The sequence below is a fragment of the Rattus norvegicus genome, chromosome 9 (genome assembly GCF_021556685.1).
Source record: "Rattus norvegicus strain SHRSP/BbbUtx chromosome 9, alternate assembly SHRSP_T2T, whole genome shotgun sequence".
In the NCBI taxonomy this organism is placed as follows: Eukaryota; Metazoa; Chordata; class Mammalia; order Rodentia; family Muridae; genus Rattus; species Rattus norvegicus.
In genome coordinates this window covers 111,696,362-111,714,538 of record NC_141542.1, presented here as the reverse complement: position 1 = coordinate 111,714,538, position 18,177 = coordinate 111,696,362, and the positions used below count along the sequence as shown (strand labels likewise).

The 18,177-nt window shown below is 37.0% G+C and overlaps 1 pseudogene; it reads right to left on the bottom strand.

The window, feature by feature from the left end:
* Positions 1-3,956: 3,956 nt before the first annotated feature.
* Positions 3,957-4,432, bottom strand: Czib-ps1 (CXXC motif containing zinc binding protein, pseudogene 1; annotated as a pseudogene).
* Between the last annotated feature and the right edge of the window lie 13,745 nt (positions 4,433-18,177).

The window sequence follows — 18,177 nt, the reverse complement described above, 5'->3', positions numbered from 1 at the left end:
TCAGGCATAAATTCTCTCTTGTTGAACTTGCAAGACATTTGTATTGTACGCCAATATTTGGCTTCCTGTATATACATATGTGCTTTAGTCTGAGCATAGACTAAGAACCACGAAAGATAAGAAATGACCCTTAACAAGCTTTCAATAGTTAGTTTTCCCTCAACTGTGTCCTAAATGCTCAGTGTGGGTGTATAATATGACTTTTATTTTCACCACTAAATCACCGGCATTTCCCTTAATAATCTTCACAAAGAGCCAGTTTTGTTTTTACCACTACCTACTTTTATTTTATTCAAATTTAAACACTATAAACTTTTGCTATGCCTAATAAAATGTATGAACCTCCTTAAATATATTTTAGCATCCACTTGGAATTAAAGTAAAAACAAACAAATATAATTTTAAAACGTAGTATTTCAACAATAATAAAACAAAAATTTAAAGACGAAAAGACACATTCATAGCCATGGTCAGAATTTAAATTTCAGTTTCAAGTTAGACTATGAAAGAGTCTTCTGTTAAATGGTAACTTAAGGGAACACAACAAAAATCTAGCCCTTGAAGAATTTTCTAATTCAAGAGACAATTTTTTGATAGGTGTCGTGTTATGAAGTATACTTAAATGTATTGACAACGTAGAAATATAGAAGCTTTGTTTTTCTTTTTTGATCACAATTTATGATTCTGCCTGCCTAAGTTTATGTCCCTCTATTTGTGATAATGATAGGCAATTACTTATTATATATGATTTGAATATAAAATTCGGCATGTTAATTTCACATATTGAGGCAAATTTATATGCACCTAAAGTGTATGCAATTATTTACAAAGTGTGGGAGATGGAAAACAGGAAACACGCCTATGGAGAGACAGAGACACAGAGACCAACAGAGATAGAGAGGCACCGAGTAAGGGAAACAGTAAGCAGCGATGTTCAAGACCAGGTAGCAATCCAGTCTCAGATCCATAATCCACGGGAAGCATTCATGAGACCAATCAGCATTCAGCATGAGCACCTGACCACAGAGGCATGACGAACAGCTGAGAGCTATCTCATCTCGACTCTATTCGCAACACGTGACCAATTGGGAAAAAAATAAAAAGAAATCGAGAAGCACCTGAGAGCATCTGGCTCAAACATCATGTCTTTCTCCTCCAACTTACTCTCGTCCGTCCGCACGAAGCCTTACCTTTCCCCCCATAGCCTTTCCAGCTAACAAGCCAGTGTTTGACTCCTCCTGGAATACAAAGGTCACGAGTTGAATTTAGCAAGCTTTTGTTTTTCCTAATGCAGACAGACATAATTTATCTCATTTATTTTGTCATCCTGGTTCCTGGGAAGCCCAGGGGAAGAGATATATGTCTACGCATGCACACAGAGATATGCATTTCCGACCAAGCTAATGTAGATATCCATTATCATAAAAATGCCATTTTCCTAGTCCCTTCTGTAAATATTACCTCATTTAGCCCTGCTTGCTCAATTGCCTGACAACTGCGTATGCTCTTTGTGTCTTTTGTGTGGTTGTGAGCATTTTTGTGTGAATTTATAGAAAGCCCAATAATGTATATTACACAGTGCTCTAAATTGCTGCCAGGAAAGTTTTCTTTCTATGTTTTTTCATGAATTAATCTACAATTCATCTCAATTCCTGAGGTGATGTATCAGAATTTATCTATTATTTTATGTCTACTATATAATTGAGGTTTTGTAGTTTTATATTTATCACAACATTTATGAATTTTGTGATAAAGCTTTTATAAACTATGTATAGGTAGAAAAATCTTTTCTATTTGTAAATATCCACAACTTAAATGCCTATATTTATGGTACACATATCTTTAATTTTATATTGCATTTTGTAAATTGCTGAGATTGTAATTACAATAGATTAACTCAACCTTTTTTCCTCCAAACTCCTCCACTATAGTTCAATTTCTTTGCTCTCTTTCAAACTCAGGGCCATTGTTCCTTTAACTGACTGTTGTTTTACACACACACACACACACACACACAAGCACACATACAAACACAAACACACACAAACACACACACAAATATCCTACTGTGTAATATTATTTCTTTTGAACAGAAAGAAAATGAAGCATAATATCAGTGTTTGAAAAACTGCTACTTGCTTATGACAAACAAGACAAGATTTTTGCATCATGCTTTTTTTAAAAAAATTTAGGTTAGAAGCTTGAATGTGTAATATTATAAAGGAGTAATCCTGTTTTAAGCTTTTTAATGGTTATCATAAAACATGAAGGACAGCAAATTTTAGGGCACAATAGTATAAAACATTATAAGACTAAACAATGGAATTAAATATACCTAGGCATTATCAGATTGTTTTCTATGTTCCATTTTTTCTTTTAAATTGCTGATGCCAAGAAGTGCTTGCTGACAGGAGCTTGATATGGATGTCCCTTAGAGGCTCTGTGAAAGCCCTACTGATACAGATGAGGATGCTTGCAGCTAACCATTGGATTGAGCATGGGGACCCCAATGGAGGGGTCAGAGAAAGGACTGAAGGAATTGAAGGGGCTTGTAACCCCATAGGAAGAACAACAATATCAACCAACTAGACCCCTAAAGCCTCTGGAGACTAAACTACCAATCAAAGAGAACCACAGGGGAATCATGGCTCCAGCTGTATATGTAGCAGAAGATGGCATTGTCTGGCATCAATAGGAGGATAACCCCTTGGTCCTGTGAAAGCTCTTTTCCCCAGTGTAGGGGAATTCCAGGGAGTTGAAGTGGGAGTGGGTGTGTGGGAGTGAGAGCATCCTCATAGAATCAGTGGGAGGGGAATGGGAGAGAGGGAAAGGAGATAATATTTGAAATGTAAATATATAAAATATCCAATAAAAATAAATAAAAAAGAAGCCACTCCACTTGCAGAAAATGGATGACACATGAGTGAATTAAACTAATCAAATATATATATACATATCTATATCACTTTTTTACATAAATAAAAATACAATCTTTTTTCTCCAGTAGAATACTGGAGATATAGTGTGTGGAAACAAGTTTTCCAAATGATGCTTTCCCAAGTATGAACGCACAGCATACTCATTGCCTAGTACTGCCCTCAACAGCACTGTCTGCTGTGTGGGGTTCTTGGTTCCATGAGACTCAGCAAGCCATGACTGCTGTCTTTGCTCTGAGAATTGTCTGGAAACAGAACAGGAGATAAGTTGGGACCAGCAAGAGGGGTGTTTCAAGGGACGCAGAGGCTGATTCCACACAAGGAAGAACTTTCATGTTAACTCTGACAGGAAGTATTCTATCACGGCAAGTGAACAGAGCCATCAACCAGGAATTTTGTGAAGTGGACAGAAAGGACTGCTGGTCTCTGGAGTGGACTCTGGATATGAAATGAGCAGCTAACAGAGATACCTGTGTTTACTGGAGAGCCATGGTTTTAGGTTGGAACTATGAGGTTCACAGAAGCACTCCATAGGCTTCTCTGTTCTTTGTGCCATTGGTTTCATGCCTTTGATTCTGTAGAATGACCTGCCTGTTTCTTAAGAGCTGAAGAGACGGAGTTGGGGATTTAGCTCAGTGGTAGAGTGCTTGCCTAGCAAGCGCAAGGCCCTGGGTTCGGTCCCCAGCTCCGGAAAAAAAAAAAAAAAAAAAAAAGAGCTGAAGAGACTTTGTATCAGGTGTGTGCAAACTGGATCCAGTACAGAATATGGATTAGAAAGCAAAGACCTCCAGCGTCCACTCTTACTTGTGGAGGAAGTACTGCTCAGACCACCTTCAAACATCACTGCTGCACCAACAGGGGCTTTATTGGTGGGACTCAGAACTGTGGCAAACCCTGGCATGCAGATTATGAGGACTTGGTACAGGTGCTAGGAAAGCAGAGATGAAAAGCCTTCATAGGAACTCCTGCTTGGGGCTCTTTTTCTTTAAGTTCTTATATGCAATATTGCAGGCAGACAGTTCAGCACTTCAGAAAAGGACAGGTGACCTTGAAGATACCCACAGACTTCTGAGCTTTATCATCAGAGTCTGTCCAGTCCTTTTCTTGTAGATTAATGTCACCGAAGACTGTCCCTGATGCCACACCTTCAGCAGGAAACCCAGCCAGGGTTAGAAGTCAACTGGTTCAAGGCCCCAGCACTCAAGCTCTACTATTGTCTTGAACTTCTCATTGTCTTCAGCATTGTAGGATTTGATGGTGCAGCTCAAAATTGCAATAGAGTTCTCCTGTGCACACAGCTTGTAGTTATGGACCATGGAAACAGTGCTTTGGCCTCCTTTTAGCACCATATTGTCCATCAGCCACTTCTCTGAAATACAGTGAGTGATATAAGTGATATATTGCCACTTCTCTGAAATCTCACCACAATTGCCACATTTCATTTTCAGGTACCACCGGAAGTCCTCGCCCACTGTCTAAAGGTTCATGACATTCTCCAGTGTGACAGTGCAATTTTCTGAGAAGGGGATGGGAGAATCTGAATGCATGGCCTCAACTATTTGCCACATTCCACTCCTTCCACTTTTCAGCACCTCACAGTACCTTCTCCAAAATCGATCATATAATTGGTCACAAAACAACCCTCCACTGATACAAGAAGATTGAAATGATCCCATGCATCCTTCCAGACCACCGTGGCCTGAAGTTGGTCTTCAATAACAGCAAAAGCAACAGAATACCCACCTACATGTGGAAACTGAACAGTTCTCTACTCAATGGTAATTTGGTCAGAGGTGAAATAAAGAAATTAAAGACTTCCTGGAATTTAATGAAAATGTTGACATACCATACCCAAACTTATGGGACACAGTGAAAGTAGGTCTAAGAGGAAAGTTCGTTGCACTAAGTGAACCGCTAAAGAAACTGGAGAGATCTTACACTAGCAACTGAACAGCATACCTGAGAGCTTTAGAACAAAAAGAAGCAGACTCACCCAAGAGGAGGAGAAGGCAGGATATAGTTAAACTCAGTGCTGAAATTTCATTGAAATTGTATTGAATTTATTACAATACAAATAATCAGCAAAACCAAAAGTTGGTTCTTTGGGAGAATCAACAAGATAGATAAACCCGTAGTCAAACTAACTAAAGGGCCCAATGGCAGTATCCAAATTAACAAAATCAGAAATGAAATTAAAAAATCGTCAGATCCTACTACAAAAGCTTATACTCAACAAAACTAGAAAATCTGGATGAAATGGATGGTTTTCTAGACAGATAACACATACCAAAGTTGAATCAAGAACAGCTAAACTTTCTATACAGGCCCATATTCCATAAGGAAATAAAATAAATCATTAAAAAATTCCCAACAAAAAAAGCCCAGAGCCAGATCTATTTAGTTCAGAATTCTACCAGACCTTCAAAGAAGATCTGATACCAGTAGTCTTCAAACTATTCCATAAAATAGAAACAGAAGGAACAATACTTAATCCATTCTCTGAAGCCACAATTACTCTGATACCTAAAGCACACAACAACCTTATGAAAACAAGACAACTTCAGACTAATTTTGCTTATGAATATTGATGCAGAAATACTCAATAAAACTCTTGCAAACCAAATCCAAGAGTAATCAAAAACATCATTCACCACAATCAAGTAGGCGTTATCCCAGGGGTGCAAGGTTGGTTCAGTATATGAAAATTCATTAATGTAATCTACCATATAAACAAACTTAAAGAAAAATATCACATGATCATCTCCTTAAATGCAGAAAAAGTATTTGACAAAATACAACACTCCTTCATGTTAGAAATATAGGAGAGATCAGGAATTCAAAGCCAATAACTAAACATAATGAAAACAATTTACTGCAAACCAACAGCCAATATCAAATTAAATGGAGAGATATTGAAGCAATCCCACTAAACTTGGGGACAAGGATGCCCTTTCCCCATAGCTATACAATGTAGTTCTCTAAGTGCTAATGAGAACAATAAGACAACAAAAAAGAGATCAAGGGGATACAAATTGGCAAAGAAGAATTAAAGGTATCACTATTTGCAGATGATATGATAGTATACGTAAGCTACCCCAAAATTCTACCAGAGAACTTCTCCAGCTGATAAACAACTTAAGCAAAGTGGCCTCATACAAATTTAACTCAAATAACTCAGCAACCTTTCTTAATACAAATGATAAACAGGTTGAGAAGGAAATAAGGGAAACAACTCCCTTCACAATAATCACAAATAATATAAAATAATTTCAGGTAACTCTAACCAAACAAGTGAAAGAGCTGTATAAGAACTTCAAATATCTCAAGGAAGAAATCAAAGAAGATCTCAGAAAATGGAGAGATCTCCCATGTTCATGGATTGGCAGAATTAACATAGTAAAAATGGCCATCAACGGAACAGAACTGAAGACCCAGAAATGAACCCACACAACTATGGTCACTTGATCTTTGACCAAGGAGTTAAAACCATTCAATGGAAGAAAAACAGCTTTCAACAAATGGTGCTGGTTCAACTGGAAGTCAGCATGTAGAAGGATGAGAATCTACCCATTCTTATGCCTTTGTTCAAATCTCAAGTTCAAATGGGTAAAAGACATCCACATAAAACCAGATACACTGAATCTAGTAGAAGAGAAAGTGGAAAAGAGCCTTGAACTCATTGGCACAGGGGGAAATTTCCTAAACAGAACTGCAATGGCTCATGCTCTAAGATCAAGAATTGGTAAATGGGACCTCATGAAACTGTAAACCTTCTGTAAGGCAAAGGACATAGTCAATAAGACAAATTGGTAACTTATAGAGCTTAGAAAATGTTGGAAAGTTTATGGCTATCAGAATGATACACAGGGCAAATCCAAGAGGAACTGCAGTCATGTTGCCAAGATTGTTGTGCTTTCTGAACACAATTACTCGCAAGTTTTTCTACAATTAAAACTTTGTTTCTGTGGGACCTTATTTCTAATTTCTATGAAGAACTCTAATCTATAAATTGAAATGAAGAAAGATGAAATGAGTAATAGCAAGAGGAGGTAAAATTAAATGGTTTTGCTAATCCATGTGCATATAACAAAGAAGTAACTATAAACTCTGTTTTAATATGATGAACTTATTAAGATATGTGTGATAAAGTTCATAGCACTCTCCTTCCATCATAGAGAGACTGATTTTGGTTTTTTTGGATGTCACCATTCTAAGCACCTATCTTTGGCAAAAATTGGTACTCGAACTTTTGTTTTCTATAGAATCCAGAAGAATAAGCAAGAGTATATGAGAGGGAAGGGGAAAGGGGAAGAGGTTATATTACAATCTATGACAGTGACATAAGACAAAGTTCACAGGGAAAGGAGAATATTGAGAGGAGTAAATTATCTATGTGGATGTCTAGGATTGATTGTGGAGCGGTGATATATAAAAGGGAGAGGCACCTGAAACCTGTGGAATTGAAGGTTTTTTAAAAAGCAAGAAATGCCAGGCAGTGGTGGTACATGCCTCTAATCCAAGCAGTCATGAGGCAGAGGCAGGCATACATCCAGGGCTGTTACACAGAGAAACTCTTTCTTAAACAAAACAAAAGAAAGCATGAAAAGAATTGTAGCTTTGGTGAGCTATTCTTAAGCACAGCATGACTTTTGATTAATACATTATTTTGAACTATTTTGAAATTATTTTCAATTACTAGACACTGCTGTACTAGTCATGGAAGTCATAAAAGTTTCAATAATTTCATAAGATCATCTTTCTCTTAGATTGTGTAGACATTTGGCCCTGTAGACATTTCATAACAGACCTGACAAATTGGCTTTTCCAAGTACCTAAGCACCAAAGTCCTCCCTGGGGCCTTAGCAGTCTGGTGACGATAGCACTATTCCTCATTTCTGACATTTGTTTAAAAATTGTAACTTCTCCCATAATGCTTTGGAATCAATTTTCTCTTTGTCCTCCCTTATGGAAACTGTGGGGTTGTTCTATGGTTCCTATGATGTAGAATCAACAAGCGTATTTTTATGGTCTTTTGCCAACAAGTAATTGACAAAGATCACAAGTACTTGACTTTTAATCTCAGTGACTTTTGAGATAACCTGCACAGAATTTGGCTACAAATTTGTTACCTAAAGGAAAGCTTGATATAGAAAGATGCAAGTAGGTAGAGGTTGTGTTAATTGGCTATTCTAGATTTTCTTAAATCAGGTTATACTTTTATATAAGAATAGAAAGTGATTTATCTAAACTCAAATAATTATGCTTTCTTGGAGAGTGATGAAGAGAAGATTTACACTGCTTAACATGTGATTTCTATGCTGGTTTCTGTCTTTTTGAAGAGCAAATAGATTTCCCACTCAAAACTATGTCTGTGTACATCCTTTCCAGCATGTGGAGAAAGAGGAACACTCCTCTATTGCTGATGGGATTGCAATCTGGTACAACTACTCTGGAAATCAGTTTGGAGGTTCCTCAGAAAATTGGAAATAGACCTCCCAGAAGAACCAGCTATACCACTCTTGGGCATATAAAAGATGACCCACATGCCACAGGAAGCAAGCTCTATGATGTTCATAACAGCATTTTATAGCCAGAAACTGGAAACAGCCCAGATGTTCCTCAACGGAAGAATAGATACAGAAAATGTGGTTCATTTACACAATGGAATGTTTCAGCTATTAAATAAGAGGATATAATGAATTTTGGGAGGCAAATGGATGTAACTAGAAAATATCATCCTTAGTGAGGAAATCAGACTCAAAATGACACAAATAGTATGTACTCTCTAATAAGTGGATATTAGCAAAAAGAAAAAAAGTACAGAATATCCAAGAGACAATCCACAGAACTCAAGAAGGTTGACAAGCAGTAGGGCCCAAGTGGGAATGTCTCAGTCCTTGGGAAGAAGAAAAAAGCAATCACTGGGCAGAGAGAGGGAGGGGTTTGGGTGGGAGAAGAGACACGGAGGGGAAGGCGGGAACATGATCAGGTAATGAGGGTGAAGAAGACTGAAATCCTGAGGGCTAGCCAAAAAAAATGGAAACAGGCCATCTTAGGAGTAGAGTGTGGGGGGACCCTCTAGAATGTACCAGAGACCTGAGAAGTGAGAGACTCTCTGGACTCAAAGGGAGGGACCTTGGATGAACTGCTCTACAGAGGAGAGGGGAAACTTATAAAATCCACCTCCAGAGGGACAGGATGTCAAGTGGGTTGCAATCCCAGAGTCAAAATCCCTGACCCAGAACTGGTCCTGTCTGAAGGCAAGGACAAAAATAGAGAAGAACCTGAGGGGAAGGAGGCCCACATTGGGATCTAGCACAAGGGAAGGCCCAGGACCCTGATTCTGTTACTGATGCTATGGTGTGCTTGCAGAAAGGAGCCTAGCATGGCTGCCCTCTGAGAAGCCCAACAAGCAGCTGAGTCAGTTCCAGATACTAATACCTAAACAATAAACAGAAACCTGGGACCCCTGTGGTTGAATTGGGAAAAGCTGGAAGAAGCTAAGGAGGAAGGCTAGCAGTCTCAACTGACCCGGACCCCAGAGATCTCTCAGACACTGAGCCTCCAACCAGGCTTCATACACCACCTGATATTAGACCCCTGACACATATACAGCAGAGGACTGCCTGGTCTGGACTCAGAGAAGATGTACTTAAACCTAGAGGGACTTGAGGCCCCAGGGAGTTAGGAGATTTGGTGAGGTGGTGGGATGGAAGGAACATCCTCATAGAGACTGGGGAGGAGGTTGGGATAGGAGAGGTCGGGGGGGTGGGAGGAGGATGAAGACTGGACTGTAAAGAAAGGATTAAAGAATAAAAAATATATCTAAAAAAGAAAGTAATTCAAAAACTTTAATGTCAGTTTCCTTATAGAAAGTTTTGTCTTTAACCTTTATATCATATGTTGCTTAATTAGTTGATAATATGATTCACTGAATGATGAGTGATTGTATAGGTCATAGGAAAAGAAGATTTAGGGAGACAAGTTAACCCTGTGAAAAAAGTTGTGTCTTGAGACTTAGAGTTTTATGTTGAAGAGATAATTGGAAATAACAGTGTCAGAACAAAATAGGAGTAAATATATGCAATTATCTCTGTATTGGGTCATACATGACCTACTAGAATGTAAGTGGACTTACTTATAAATTTAATCTACTGGCCTACTTGATTTGTATGAAAAAAATCTGCTGTCAAGGAAAATGTTAAGACTTAGAATACTTAATTAATGAAATCTAACAAACTAATAAGCCTATTCTTATTAGAGCAGCAGCTTATGTCAGCAAAATTACAATCTATTCTTTCCCAACAATATTTAGTAGAACTATTTATAACTATCAAGCATAAGATTGTAAAATAAATGAGTGAATATATCTAATAACAGAAATATTTTTATAATGTAAAAACTAATAAGCTTGAATGCAGATCCAAAGCTACTCAAGGAATTATAGACATCATAAATAAAATTATTAATGATAAATATAGTGATATGGAAGACAGAAATAGAAATGTTGGAGAATCACAGAGGTTCAATCTGTCATTTCATTGTACATATCTTCATTGAGAAATATTTGCCAATATTCATAATTATCAAGTAAATGCATCTATGTAGCACACAGATAATATAAAGTTAGATCTTTGACTTCAGGCACATTTTTTCAGCTCCTGACTCAGATTCGTCACTTGGATATTTGTAAATATATATAAATATACTTACACATATTATATATATCACATTGTATACCACAAGGTTGAGACAAAAATTTATGTACTAGCATTCTAACCAGCTTTCCTCTGTAAATTTTCTCCCTGTCAGGATTTTTATGTCAAATGACTTTCAGTTTCAAATATCGCCACCATTCTTCCCCCAAATTCACGGCATCTTTTACATTAATTTTATTGCATTGCAGAAAACAAAATATATGAGTGCATGCCATTCTTCCTGATATGAGATTGATGTAAAATGTCCCACTCCTAGGAAGACAGAATATGAAGGAAATGCCTATGAGGACTCATATTTCTTTGAGCGCAGAGTTCTCCTCATGCCATTGCTTCCTGAGTAACTGCTGAGCCAATGACAGACTTAAGGTAAAACACAGTGACAAACTAAATGTTAAACAGTATTTTTCTTCACTTAAGGAGACACTTGGGAAGAGATATATCGAAATAAAGTTGTTTAAGAGACCTCCGTATATGGAAATGTTCTTGGTATAAATATAATTAATTTAATGTATACTTGATAACTAATAATATTCATACTAAATTTAGTACTTTAACCAGCAAGTAGTCGTATGTGATTTAGAATAAAGTTGAAATTTATTCCAGAGCAAATTCTATCCTAAGATGATATGCACTATAAAACTATAAAATGCATTTAACTTTCTTCATACAATTTTAAACGAAATGCATCTTCCTCTGAATAAAGATGATAAAATTGCAATAAACAACCTTTGAGAGCATCTATTGTTAGCTAAATAAGTAAACTAATAGAGTTTCAGAATAATATATATGATATAATTAATACATTTCATGGAAGCATATGTATCATTTTATTTCACAGGATAGTTGGGGCTTATTTCAGTGCAAGTCTATTTGCAAAAACTATGAAGTGGGAACAACATGACTGCCTTTTGATCATGAATGAATGATGAAAATGTAGTATAAATACGTAGTGGAATTCTATCTAATTGTGAAGAAAAACGAAAACTTAACATTTGTATTCAGATGAGGGGATTAGAACATACACTCCGTGAGGTAACAGAGTCCTGGAAAGACCAACATTCTATGTTCCCTCAGGAATTTGGATTCTTGCTCTGAATATTTAGATGGAAATGTTTTCTCTGGGGTAACCACAGAATGCAGGAAAAAATGGACTATTGTTTGGGGGTCTAGGACTGCAGACATGGAGATGTTAGCACCCGGATGCGAGAACAGAGGAAACGTGAAAAGTGGGGAAGAGGATTACATTGGGAGATGGAAAGGAGTTGGTGATGAAGAGAGACAGAGAAGGAGTGAAATGACACTAAAGTCGATCTAAAAGACTGCAGGGGAATGTGCTTTTATATTTGTTAAACATTTGGTTGCCTTGCCTGGCCTCAGCAGGAAATGACGCAACTAGCCCTGCAGGAACTGGTTGTGCTGTGGTGGGGAATACTAAGGCCGATCGTCCACCTTCTCAGAGGAGAAGGGATGGGGAATGAGGGGAAGGACTGTGTGTTGAGGGGAGAGGGAAGGAGGCAGCTTTTGGAATGTAAGGTGAATAAATAAATAAATAAATAAATAAAGTAAATAAATAAAGTAAATAAATAAAATTTTGTTTAATATATATTATATAATATATAATTATATATATATAATATAGCTATATATATATAATTCCACCCAGGTTGATAATGCTCCACCCTGGAGTCATAAACTTGCCCATAGAAACCCCAGGGTTTCGCTTTAACTGTTGATGAGGGAATCTCCATAGACTTATGAGATGATATGTCTGTCCTCTTGCTGTTGACCTTTGTTTCTTCTCAGAAATGGAAGGTTAGTCACTTTTTTGCTGAAGGTCTCAGAAACTTCAGGCACAGGACTTGACTGACTTGAATTGACACAGAAGCCTCATCTCTGAGTGCTAAGACTTAGTTTTAGAATAATTTTACTCAGTAAAACCTATTGTTATTAAAATTTAAAATTAGAGAACTGTTTTTAAGTTAAAGGTAGTTCTAAACACTACCTTTAACATACAAGACATATAACATTAAAGAGAGAGAAGAAATAAAATAATCTTTAAAAAGCAACATTGAAATGCTTAAATATCTCAAATAAAAGTGTTAGTAAATGTCCATAATAATTAAAATGTATTCAATTCAATTAAAATAAATTAAGCTTCGTTGGGGATTGGTTCTAATGTTTTGATTGTCCCCAATTGGTTTTTGATAGATTAATAAAGATCCCAGCGACTAGTGACTGGGAAAGGGGAGACTTGGCGGAACCTTTAGATTTACGAGGAGTAGGGACTGGACAAAAGGAGAGAGGAGTTGCTGTGATCTGGTGGGAGACAGATCAGATTTAGAGCCACAGGAGAGAGCTCCGACTAGTTGTGTAAAAATTCGCTTAAAGCATGCTGAGGCAAGGATGGGTCGGAAGGTGAGCATCCTCACGAGGTGGGGGGAAGGGAGGAGGGGATGGGGAGTTTGTGGAGGGGAAACTGGGAAGGGAGATAACATTTGAAATATAAATATATAAAATAACTAATCAAACGAAGAATCATAAAGAGAATTGCTTAAGTGGCCACTGGCTACTTCCCTGATTGGGCCTATGGTAGCAGGGCAAGGGTTAGGAGTGCCCAGGCTTTGAGGCAGTCAAGGCATTTTAAAATTAACTGGTGTGTGTGTGTGTGTGTGTGTGTATGTGTGTGTGCGTGTGTGTGTGTATGTTTGTGTGTGCGCACATGTGTGTGCATGTGTGTGTGTGCGTGCATGTGTGTGCATGTGTGTGTGTGTGTTTGTGTGTGCATATGTGTGTGCATGTGTGTGTGTTTTTGCGTGCATGTGTGTGTGCATGTGTGTGTGTGTGTATGTTCCATTCATGAATCCAGATATATCCTGGGCAAGTACACGCATGAAACCTACCAGGAGCAAAAGAGATAGCTAAAAACTTACCACTACAAAACTATGTTAAAATCAATAAGTGTATTGTTATCATATATAGATAAAAAACCAATGAAGCAGCATATTTATTAATCAATTTATGGGCCTTGGGTAAAATTGCACTGATTTGTATTATCTTATTAATTATTTATAATTTTTTGAGACAAGAAAGCATTTTTTATTACATATGCTATTTAATTGTGTCAGCAATGACTGTCGAAGTATCTTTTCTTTTTAATTGTTTGGCATCTTGTCACTTTTGAACAAAACAAATGCCAATAAATATTACAAAGAGATATGCCTAATGCTTCTTGTTGTCTCATGCTAATTTGGGGGCACTCAAGGCTGTTTGTTGCCCCAATGAAGAGAGGCTGTATGTGAGACACTGAATGACCCTGTGCCCTGTTAATTTTGATTGGTAAATACAGATGCCAATAGCTAATACCTGGGCAGAAGAGATCTAGGTGGGGTTTAGGGTTTCTGGGCTTGGAAACAGGAGGAAAATAACTTGTAGAAGAGGGAGAAGAAGAATGTACAGGAGGGAGAGGAAGAAGCCTCCATGGGTTAGCTGAGCCATAGAAACCCAGAGTGCTGCCCAGTTGGAGTTGAGAGCAGCCTAGTGAAACAGCATAAATTGTAAGCAATAACTCAGGGTTATGGATAAGAAAGTAGGTTCCAACAACCTGGAGCGTAGGCAGCTGCCCAGCTTTAACACTGCATTAAGGCATAGTAAAAATATAAAGGCTCTGTGTGTCTTTCATCTGGAAACTCAACAACCAGAGGTGGGATAGAAGCCCTGGCCCAGGATTCTTTAATATTCACTACTACAGAGATCTAAGTGTGAAGGTTCACTCATGTTGGAAAAATTGCATTTGGCCTCGCAAGCATGACAATAGCTAAACAATAACAATCAGAGATGGTTGAAGGCAACCTGTGCATGCACTGTTCCTACCAGGAAAATGCCATAAGTAAACATTACAGCCATTGACCTAGGATGAATATAAAATGTGCACTGTGTTGACGTTGTCAATGCTTCTCAACAAAATAATAAATTCCCTTATTAATACTGTCAAACACAGTGCATTGCATCCCATTGCACAGCATTACATGACTATATTTGTAAAATTTTCTTTAAAATATTACATCTATACATCTAGTCAACATTTGTTAGAGGGAAGTTTGTGTCTACCTAGGGGCTGAGGGGTGATGTTCTGAGGTGACGGAATCATTCTGTATATTGATGTTGGTAGTAGGAATAGAAGAATACGTATTTGGGTCCAGAGAGTTGGCTCAGAAGTTATGAGCATTTACTGCATTCGCAAATGACCTTGGGTTGTTTTTCAACATCCAGTACAGTAGAAATTCTAAAACCCCAATGCTGAGGACCCAGTGTGCTCTGACCTCCTTGGACACGTGCAAGCACAGAGCACACATAAAACACACACACACACACACACACACACATGCACACACACATACCACACACACACATACACCCAAACAGACACACACACACACAAACACACACACACATACACACAAATATACAACCACACACACATACACATGCACACTGAAAAACATTCTTTCCACAAGTACATATTTGCCACAGTACCTTGTACTCTTAAAGTCATTCAACTGTCATTCAAGGTTTTTATAGTTAATTTCAGTAAATTGCATAACACATGTGATTTTCTATTAAAATTGTGTTGATCAATGATGACCAAGTCGCAGTTTGCACACTTCTGTGCACTCTTTGCACAGTTGGGTGACTACAGTTGACAGTCATGTTCTATACATCGCAAAGCTAAAATGGCTTTCTATGTCACTGTCTGTGGTACAGCTGCCTACAAGAAGATTGTCATAAAAACCCTTATAGGGAAGAAAATCCTCTTTGAGAATGAACCTCAGGGTCTATAGGCATGGTAAACATCAAGATCTAGAGTATGGAAGAAACCTTTCGAGGTCACTGAAGTCTAATTTTGTTTGTTTTTTTGTTTCTGGTCATCAGTTGGAAGATGGGAATATTTTCGTTTGACTACAAACTGTTTAAACAGAATTCAAAATGCAGTCACATTGTGCTGAAGTCGTTTGATACTAAAAAATAGGAAGAAATTATCATACATCATTCCTCAGAAAAATGAGCCTAGAAAAAGGTCTAGACTTGCTTCCTGAGAGACTATATAACACAAACAAAAAGGCAGAGTGAGTCACGATTATCAGAAGCTCTATTCGGGTGAAAGTGCTGCTGGAGTATTGGTGGCCAATGATTTTGACAGATGTGGCAAGTGTTCTCTTACCTAAAACTTCAACAAAACAGAAGACAATAATAAAATATGAAGTAATAAAATGCATGAACATATGAAGGCCAGAAAAATAATTTTAAGAACACACATACACACATGTATGCACACAAGCACATAAGTGCACATGAGCACAAGCACACCCACACACACACACCCACACAAATGAACACACACACACCATGACGACTGTAGCTGAGCATAATGGTGCATACCTTTAATCTCAAAACTCAATAGTTTTAGAGAAGATAATACCAAATTTTAGAATCATAATAAGGATAATAAATTGTTTTAGCAAGTAGATGTTTTAACCTGTCTTAATGGTACAAAAGGTATTTGTTTAATATGAAAATATTACACAGTATTTCATCCACATGTCCATTTATGCTTTCATAAATTAGCAAAATTATAACAAACAGGAAGTGTTAAAATTGACATAAAGTTTTTGAGAGTGAGGGACATTTTTATATATTGATTGAGATAATGATATCATGAGTTCAGAGGAATGTGGTCAAACTTATCAAATTTTACCATCTCAATGTCTGTAGTATTTTGCATGAAAACTATACCCCTATAAAAAGAATAATAAATAAAAAATAAAATTCAGTGCTTATTTTGAGTCAAGCATGGGGTCACCCACGTGGTCCTATATTATCTTCCCTAAGGACGACCACACCAATTGGTTGTTTAATACAAAATTATTAGTTCTGAAAACAGACCATCCAATAACATTATACAGACTGAAAATATTGTTTTTATGTATTAAGAAATATATGTGTATATATTTATGAATATATATTTAACAGCAATGAACAAAACGGCTGTAAGATTGAAAAATCAAAGAGATTTTTATGATAGGGTTTAAAGTGATGAAAGAAAAGAGGATAATGATATAATTATTGTAATCTCCAAAATTAAGGTAAAAAAACACGAACACATGCAGGAAAATCTAGGCTTTCAGATCACATAACACATGTCACAATAAATATGATCACCCCAGTCTACTCAATTTGATCTCACTATTTAAAAATAGTATTTAATCATGTTGTCTTCCTCTACATTTTCCCAGCATGTTGCTGCATTCACTTGCATATCTATGAATTTACCTGAGACTGCTTTGGAAAAGGAGTAACTTTCAGAACCAACCAACCAGCGATTGCTCAGTAGGTAGTAGGTAATAACTGTTTTAGTTAAGTCTTTTAAAATCCAAGCTAGACAATAACGTTGAGTTATGGAACTGTTCACCTTTGAATTAACAACTATAACCATTGTACAAATCAGACTGCTTAACTGATTTGATAACGAAGTATTTTATTTCACTTAAATATAAACAGATTAGTGTTTATTTAGTAGTTGTATCCACTAATGCTGGTTATTTTATTGATATTTTTAAATGAATACAATTATTTTATTTTATAACCATTCTTCTTTAAGTCTTATTTTACCCTCAGTAAGCTGAACATGAATGTCTAAGTTTGCCATCTTTAGGGATTGAAAAAATTGCTTATGCAACTATATACAAAATACTATATATAAATTTATTGTGGACATCAAAATACAAATAAAGGAATATCGAAATCACGAGGACTTCGTGAGGTTATACATATTGTGATTTTCAAGATAACCAGAGTCTACTGAGACCATACAACAGTAATAGTTTTGGTTTCTGGTGGTACAGAATGAGCAAAGCTATTTAAAATACCATCATCCTTGAGTGGGTTCTGGTTTTAAATTTTCTGTTAACTTGTTTCCTGAATTAGTGGCAACTGGCAGCACATTTTCCCCTGCAATATTTTTATCTAAATTAAAGAGAAATCAAGATGAAGTTTGATGAAAGATAACATGGCTGGCGTGTGTGACACTGGCTGTATTTTCATTTTCTTCTGAAAGGAATCTGATACAATTGACAAAGAATCAGTGTAGAAGGTGGAACTGAGAGAGCTATGGTCGCCTCTCCTCCTCAGCAGCAGAGCAGCGTCAGCACAACAATCACTGTAGTGATTGACAGCAGGACCATGTGATAATACCCCTAATGGAAAATTATGACAAGATAAACAGGACCAATTTTTTCATATTCTATACCACATGTCTCAAACACATCACCTTTAATCTTTTTGCTCCATTCAACCTGTATTTGATGAATAAACATTTAGCAGAATTTGAAATACTACGTAACAAATATTCTGAAACAAAGGGAACGTGATAGTTTGGCATAATCTTGTCTGAATTTCCCAAACTGCAAACGTTATTGTTCTTCAAATCACTGAGAGTGTGAGTCTGCTGGCCGGATTTCTGGTCCTAT